Raw genomic sequence first — 8168 nt, forward strand, 5'->3', positions numbered from 1 at the left:
TGATGAGATCTATCATGTGTATGATGTATTTGTTAAATCGTTTTACGTGTCCACATGATTCTAGACGGAAAAAATTTAAGAGAGCTCATGAAAGATCTAGGAAGGATGTCGAGCGGGCTTTTGGAGCTCTTAAGAAACGTTGGTACATATTGGAAAACTAATAATTTTTTCCGGCGAGGGAACACTTCAGGAAATGATGTATGCATGTATAATATTGCATAATATGATTATTGAAGACGAAGAAAGAGCGATATGTGTGTATGACGAGCAGAAAACCATCCCCGAGACAGAACCAATAGAAATTGGTGGCTACAAGTACATGGATAGGATATCATAGGTACGTTGCACTAAAACATTTCACAATCTTCGCATGGACTTGGTGAAACATATTTACGGGATTTCCGGATGGTCCGGAAGACGAGTTCTCGGAGAACTTCATGTAATATGTTTTTTTATTTTTAAGTTATTTTAATCGTTTGAATTGTGTTTTTTTTTAAGTTTGTAGGTTTAGGATTTTTAGTTTTATTTTTATTTTCTAAGTGTTAAAGATTTTTTTAAATGTGATGGTATGTATTTTTATTTTAAGCAATGCAATGTGGTTTTTTTAATTTATTTTGAAGTAATGAAATTTTATGTTTTTTTTATTAAAAATGAAGTTTTTTTTTTTAAATTAAATGGGTAAAAGAAAAGTGTGGCGCCACTTTTTGTTTATAGCAAGGAACCAAATTTTTGTGATAAAAAATGATGTGACTTTTATATGACACTATACAATGTGGTGTCTATAGCATCGGAGATATACAATGTGGTTTCTATAGCACCACATTCTCCGGCTTAAACAATAACCTTTTGTTAAATAAAACAAAATTTTAATACTTCACTTTAGATTTCCTATTATCAAAAGTAAAACTCCCACCATAATCAAATACAAGGTGTCATTACAAGAAAATTTTTAAATTTAAAAATAAAAAAATGACGACACCTAATTTATGCTTATTTTATTTGATACTATGAAATATAATAATAGATTTTAATTGTTTGCTGATTGGAGAAGAAAGGGTAAGATAGGAAGATGAATGGGAACTTGAAAGCTGGCACTCACCTTAATGGGACCCACTGGTGACCTGTGAAAACTAACATTTTCCGACCTGTCCTTGGGGAGATTATCTTCCCACGTGGCTTAGCTGGTCGGGTGGTTAACTAACAGTAGCAGAACCAATCACGCCGTTAATTTCAACCGGAATCAATCACGACCACCACCTCCGCCACATGTTTTCAATGATTATAACACCAAATTTATACATGCAAGTATATTCACATCGGTTTCTTATTGATTAAAAATCCCAATATATTTGTAAATGGCTTTTTCTATATAGTTTTTGTCTTAATTAGCTGCAATAGTTTTTCTACCATTATTCGATTATCTTATTAATAAAAAAAATATGTGCTGTTATATATTTTATATATCAGTATTGATTATATAAGAATTTCTGATATTAAACAATATATATACTTCGTTTTTTAATTTCTTTCAATATATGCCTAAAAGATATTAAGTTCCGACCTTATTTTTATGTATTTATCATTTAATAATTATCTTAGGAAAAGTCAAAAGAATTAAAGGTATGAGAAAATTCCCTGATAATGACTTTATATTACAAGTAATAGAGAATTACCTCACGTTAGAAAATTATAATCATGGAGAAACTATCATTTCTATGTTCTAGAACTAGTTGGTGTGAGAATCATGTATTATATGGATTAGTTTAAAAAAAAGTTAAATATAAATGTCAGTAACTTTGAATTTATATGAAAAATAAGAAAAATAATGAATTATTAAAATTGAAATGTATTTTTATCTTTTAAATTTAAACAAATAATTTAAATATAGAAACAAAAGAAACTAATGAGCTTTAATTTGAGAATTTTTAAATTAGAAGGTAAATCCATTAATAAAATTGATATTCATTTATTACTAAATTTATTGTAATTTTACATTAAAATATTATGTGAAATTTAATAAAATAAGAAAACCAATAAAATGACATGTGGAAAAAATATTAATTCAAAATAACCACAAAATGATATTTGACAAATTGAATGAGAGTATGACATATGACAAAAAAAAACCTTCATTTATTATAGCAGATTATGATTATAAACTTTTTAATATGAATGTTGGAATGATATAGTTTTAGTTTCTAAATAATATAATGAGAAAATTTGTGAAATGACAAAAAAATGAGGATTTGTTTGAAGAAAATGATCAAGAATTAGGAGTTTTTTGAAAAATGATCACGACTTCCGCAAAGAGGGCCTATGCGTAAGTCCTTTAGCTCTGAGGAACAAGAAAACTCTCTGAGGAAATGACGTAGCGGGGGAAAAAGACAAAAAAAATTATAAAATTTTAATTCCGCGGAGAGTGCATCATTCCACAGAGATGCCCTCTGCGGATCTGTTCTTCAGAAGTACTCCTCTGAGGAATTATTCTTCGATAAAATTTTAATTGCTTGCTTGTTTGCTAGTTGATAGTAAGTTATTATGATCTTGCAAAATCAGTAAACACCCCCCCCCATCATAGTTTATTTAATAGTTTAATTAAAAGTAGTTAATTTTATTAATTAAATTATGTTCCCTGTGATCAACACCCGACTTACCTGAGCTATACTATAATCTGACTAAGTACACTACCTATAGATGCATAGTTAGTAAAAGTTTGTTAGGTTCTAAATTTAAAACTAAATAGGTACTTTGATGTGCGCAAAAGTACCTATTTAGTTTTAAAATTATAACCTAACAAACTTTTACTTACTATGCACATATAGGCAATGTACCTAGTCAGATTATAGTATAGCTCAGGTAAGTCGGATGTCGATCACTGGGAACAGAATTCAATTAATAAAATTAACTACTTTTAATTAAACTATTAAATAAATTATGATTGGGGGGGGGGGGGGTGTTACTGATTTTGCAAGATCAGAATAACTTACTATCAAGTAGCAAACAAGCAAGAAATGAAAACAAAGCAACTTCAAGAATTAAAAGAATACTTCTGTCTAGATCTGATTTCATTTTCTCCTATGATTGATTTCTAGTGGATAGATTATGTTGATTACCAATTATCTAGCTCTTATGGTCAAATTACTAGGCCTATCGATTTATGTATGACAAGGCAATGTTCATGCTCAAGATAAACACTAAATTGATAATAGCATAATTGGACTATGAATGATATTAGTTACTCTTCTATGGTCAAGTTGAGCAACCAAGCATATACTAATTATGCTCTCTAACACAGTTAAAGTTACTAGATTTAATTACTTTTAACTAAGATGTGATTACTCATAGCTTTAACTATTTAATGGTCATAAACAATTAGGAAATAGATTCATGCAATTAATATGGTAAATTTGTAACAACGTAAATTTTCAAAACAATTTTTCATTTTAAAAACATATTTTCATTCATAAAATATCATAGTAACCCAAAGTATCACATGTTTCACAATAAACAAATCCCAAGATCCTCGAATACATAAATCCTCTCAGTGTGTACGGATCATGCCGGCGCCTTCCCGCGATCCTCGCTAGTACCTGAAACACACAACATAACAGCTGTAAGCATAAATGCTTAGTGAGTTCCCCAAAATACCACATACAACACATACGCCACTCGAGGCTATAATACGACCCTCCGGTCTATGTGTCTCAGCGGGACCCTCCAGTCCCGTAGCTCGTTGGACCCTCTGGTCCGGTCATAGCTCGTCGGACCCTTCGGTCCAGTCTGTGTCGTTGGACCCTTCGGTCCGGTCTATAACGTTGGGTCCTCCGACCCGATCTATATCGTTGGGCCCTCCGGCCCGGTCTGTTCAACACATAGCATACATATAACACAATGCACATAATCTCATATATACACATAGCATACAAGACCCTCTGGTCTACACATAAATACCACTCTAGGTAATGTATAGTGAGAAGACTCACCTCGGGTAACTCGGTAAACCTCGAACTCTGAAATACTGCACTAGCCTTCGCCTAATCACATAAATAATTACTCTAATTAATACAACTTCTAAAGGCTAGGCCACCCCCTCTCTATAAGTTCTCTAAGAAGGGTAAAAGACCATTCTGCCCCTCTAATGACTCATAAGTCCCAACACTGACTAACCCTAAAAGTCAACAAAAGTCAACGGTCAACATTGACCGGACTCGCCGAGTGCACTAGAGTGACTCGGCGAGTACATGCCTGTCCTCCTCGCCCCTGTCCTCACTTGACTCGCTGAGTCAACCCTATACTCCACGGGTCGTCACAGGTCGCGAGTCGGGGGGCAGCCCGACTCGACTCATCGAGTCCCTTATGGGCTCGGCGAGTTCCTCCCATGAAAACTCTCAAAAGATCTCTTGAGGTCAGATCTGCTTCACCAACCAGTAGATCCATCCTTCTAACACTCGAAAGTCACGTAAAGGTTCAAACTTTACGTTCATGCAATGCTTATAAGACCAAAAATGGAGGAATAACCTTTTAAATGTGATTTTACTCTCAAGGCTCACATGAAACCTCACAAAGCTGGAAGCTTGGGACCTTTTGGACCTCTCAAGGTCCAGATCTATCATCTATACTCAAAGGGACCCCCTATGCTTCACAATCTAACTCAAAATGGTGCAAAGGAAGCCCTAGATCATAGATCTTAACCCAAAACAGAAAAGGAGTTCGATTAGATACCTCAACAGCGTAGATCTGAACTTGAAAACTCTGGATCCACAGCTCCCTTGACCTCCTCTTGCTGGAAACAACTTCTCCTTTGCTAAGTTACACCAAAATCGATCAATATGGCTTTATCTCCCTCTCAACTCGCTCAAGCTCTCAATGGGTACTCTCTCTGGACAGGTAGCCGCAAATGGAGGCCATAAAGGCCTTTAAATAGGGCTCAGGCCCTGAGATTTAGGGTTTCATTTTACAGCGCGGAATCGCCAAGTCCACGCATCGACTCGCCGAGTCCATTCATTAAATCCAGTCAGTATTCGCGGTCCTACTCGACGAGTCTACGACTCGACTCGTCGAGTCCCTTTCTTTTCTCAAAAATAAATGATAAAATATAATACCTGGAATTCCGAATGTTACAATTCTCCCCCGCTAGAATTAGACTTCGTCCTCGAAGTCTTGCCCCACAAACAACTCTAGATGCTGCTCACACATCTCTAACTCCGGCTCCCAAGTCAACTCGGACCCCCTCCTATGTTGCCACTGGACCTGCACCAGGGACACCTCCTTTTTCCTCAGAACCTTGATTTTCCGATCCCGGATAGCGATTGGCCTCTCAGCATAATTCAGGCTCGCATCGACCTGAATATCCTCCAATGGTACCACCACCGACTCGTCGGCTATGCACTTCCTCAACTGAGATACGTGGAAGGTATCATGAATCTGGCTCAACTCCGCAGGTAGCTCCAATCGATATGCTACTCTGCCTACCCTCGCAGTCACCCTGAACGGACCGATGTACCGGGGCCCCAACTTGCCCCTCTTCCTGATCGGATCACTCCTTTCCAAGGAGATACCTTCAGGAGTACGAAATCTCCCACCTGGAACTCAAGCTCGGATCGTCGCCTATCCGCATAACTCTTCTGGCGACTCTGAGCTGTCAATAACCTCTGTCTAACCTGCTGTATCTGCTCTGTTGTCTGAAGCACTATCTCAGTGCTACCCATCACACGTTGCCCTACCTCTCCCCAACAAATGGGAGTCCGCCACCTCCTCCCATACAACAACTCGAAGGGAGGCATACCAATGCTCGAATGGTGGCTGTTGTTATAGGAAAACTCAGCCAATGGTAGGTATGTGTCCCAGCTCCCTCCGGAGTCCAACACACATGCTCGAAGCATGTCCTCGAGCGTCTGAATCGTCCGCTCACTCTGTCCGTCCGTCTGGGGGTGGTAGGCGGTACTGAAATGCAACCTCGTACCTAACTCCTCGTGGAACTTCTTCCAGAACCTGGAAGTGAAACGTACATCTCGATCCGACACAATCGAGATCGGCACCCCATGTCGCGATACCACCTCCCTCACATACAACTCTGCCAACCTCTCGGCAGAAGAGCTCTCACTGATAGCAAGGAAATGCGCGCTCTTCGTCAGCCGGTCGACGATCACCCAAATTGCATCGACACCCCGTGCGGTCCTCGGCAATTTGGTGATAAAATATATAGAAATATGTTCCCACTTCCATTGGGGAACCTCAAGTGGCTGCAACTTGCCATGCGGACGCTGGTGCTCGGCCTTAACCCTACGACAGGTCAAGCACCTCTCAACAAACCATGCTACATCCCTCTTCATACAGGGCCACCAATAGTCCCTCTTCAGGTCCAAATACATCTTAGTGGCCCCGGGATGGATCGAGAACCTCGACCGGTTCGCCTCCTCCATCAAAGTGGTGCGCGTCCCGCCTGCATACGACACCCAAATCCGACCCTGAAAGGTCATCAGCCCATGACTATCGGTAACAAACTCAGGTACCTGCCCAATCACCTGCTCTCTCTTGCGGTTCTCCGGTCTCACGGCCTCTGCCTGGGCCTCCCGAATGGTGTCCAACACCAGAGTCATCACTGTCAATCGCATACAAGTGTCTCGAATCGGGGCACTCTCTGCCCTACGACTCAGCGCATCAGCTACAACATTACCCTTGCCCGGGTGGTACAGGATCTCACAATCGTAATCCTTTACCACATCCAACCATCTCCTCTGGCGCATATTCAGGTTGGGCTGATCCATCAGATACTTCAAACTCTTGTGGTCTGTGTATATGGTACACCGAACCCCGTACAGGTAATGACGCCAGATCTTGAGGGCGAACACCACTGCCCCCAACTCCAGATCGTGGGTGGGATACCTCATCTCATGAGGCTTCAACTGCCTCGATGCATACGCTATCACATGCCCTCTCTGCATGAGCACCGCACCCAACCCTGATATCGATGCGTCGCAGTACACCACAAAATCCTCCATTCCCTCTGGAAGGGATAACACCGGGGGCTTCGCACAACCTCTGGCGAAGAGTCTTGAACGAGGCCTGCTGCTCAGGACCCCACGAAAAAGTAACACCCTTCCGGGTCAACCTGGTGAGAGGCACGACGATCTTGGAGAAATATTTAATAAATCTCCTATAATAGCCGGCCAACCCCAGAAAACTCCTGATCTCGATGGGGGATCTCGACACCTCCCAACTCATCACCGCCTCAATCTTGGCCGGATCGACCAATATCCCATTCTGATTAACGAGATGTCCCAGGAACTGGACCTCTCGTAACCAGAAATCATACTTGGAGAATTTGGCGTAAAGCCTCTCCAATCTCAGAACTCCGAGGATCTCCCTCAAATGCTCCTCATGCTGCTCTCTGGACCTCGAATACACCAATATGTCATCGATGAACACGATCACTGATCGATCCAACATCGGCCTACACACCCTGTTCATGAGATCCATGAACGCTGCCGGTGCATTGGTGAGCCCGAAAGGCATCACCACGAACTCGTAATGCCCGTAACGAGTCCTGAACGCCGTCTTCTGGATATCCTCATCACACACTCTCATCTGATGATATCCATACCTCAGATCAATCTTGGAGAACCAAGATGCTCCCTGCAACTGATCAAACAAATCATCAATCCTCGGCAGTGGGTAACGGTTCTTGACCGTTAACTTGTTCAACTCCCGGTAATCAATGCACATCCGGTGTGAACCATCCTTTTTCTTGACAAAAAGGATCGGCGCTCCCCACGGTGAGCTACTCGGTCTGATAAATCCCTTCCCCAACAACTCCTGAAGCTGTGAGGATAACTCCTGCATCTCTGGTGGCGCAAGGAGATAGGGCGCCTTGGCGATAGGCGCTGCTCCCGGAACCAAATCGATGCGAAACTCCACCTGCCTCTCGGGAGGCACACCCGGCAACTCCTCTGGGAAAACGTCCGGGAACTCACGCACTATCGGCACATCATCAACAGAACTAGGCCTCTCCGCTGCTACTTGTGTGTCCATCACGTAGGCCACAAACCGACTACAGCCCTGCTGTAGACTTTGCCTCGCTCTAGCAGCCGAACAGAATGCTGACCCTGAACGGGTACCCTCGCCGTACACCGTAAGAACTCCCCCACTAGGGTTTCGTATGGTCACCA

The 8168-nt window shown here is 41.4% G+C and overlaps 1 long non-coding RNA gene across 1 annotated transcript; it reads right to left on the bottom strand.

The window, feature by feature from the left end:
* Positions 1 to 3458: 3458 nt before the first annotated feature.
* LOC145129129 (uncharacterized) lies at positions 3459 to 4851 on the bottom strand. Its single transcript, XR_013717315.1, has 3 exons — positions 4723 to 4851; positions 3984 to 4034; positions 3459 to 3590 (listed from the first exon to the last, which is right to left on the bottom strand). It is a non-coding gene; the product is annotated as an uncharacterized LOC145129129 (long non-coding RNA).
* Positions 4852 to 8168: the final 3317 nt, after the last annotated feature.

This window comes from Lactuca virosa, chromosome 8, assembly GCF_052849685.1.
Source record: "Lactuca virosa cultivar CGN04683 chromosome 8, Lactuca_virosa_CGN04683_v6, whole genome shotgun sequence".
Taxonomy (NCBI): domain Eukaryota; kingdom Viridiplantae; phylum Streptophyta; class Magnoliopsida; order Asterales; family Asteraceae; genus Lactuca; species Lactuca virosa.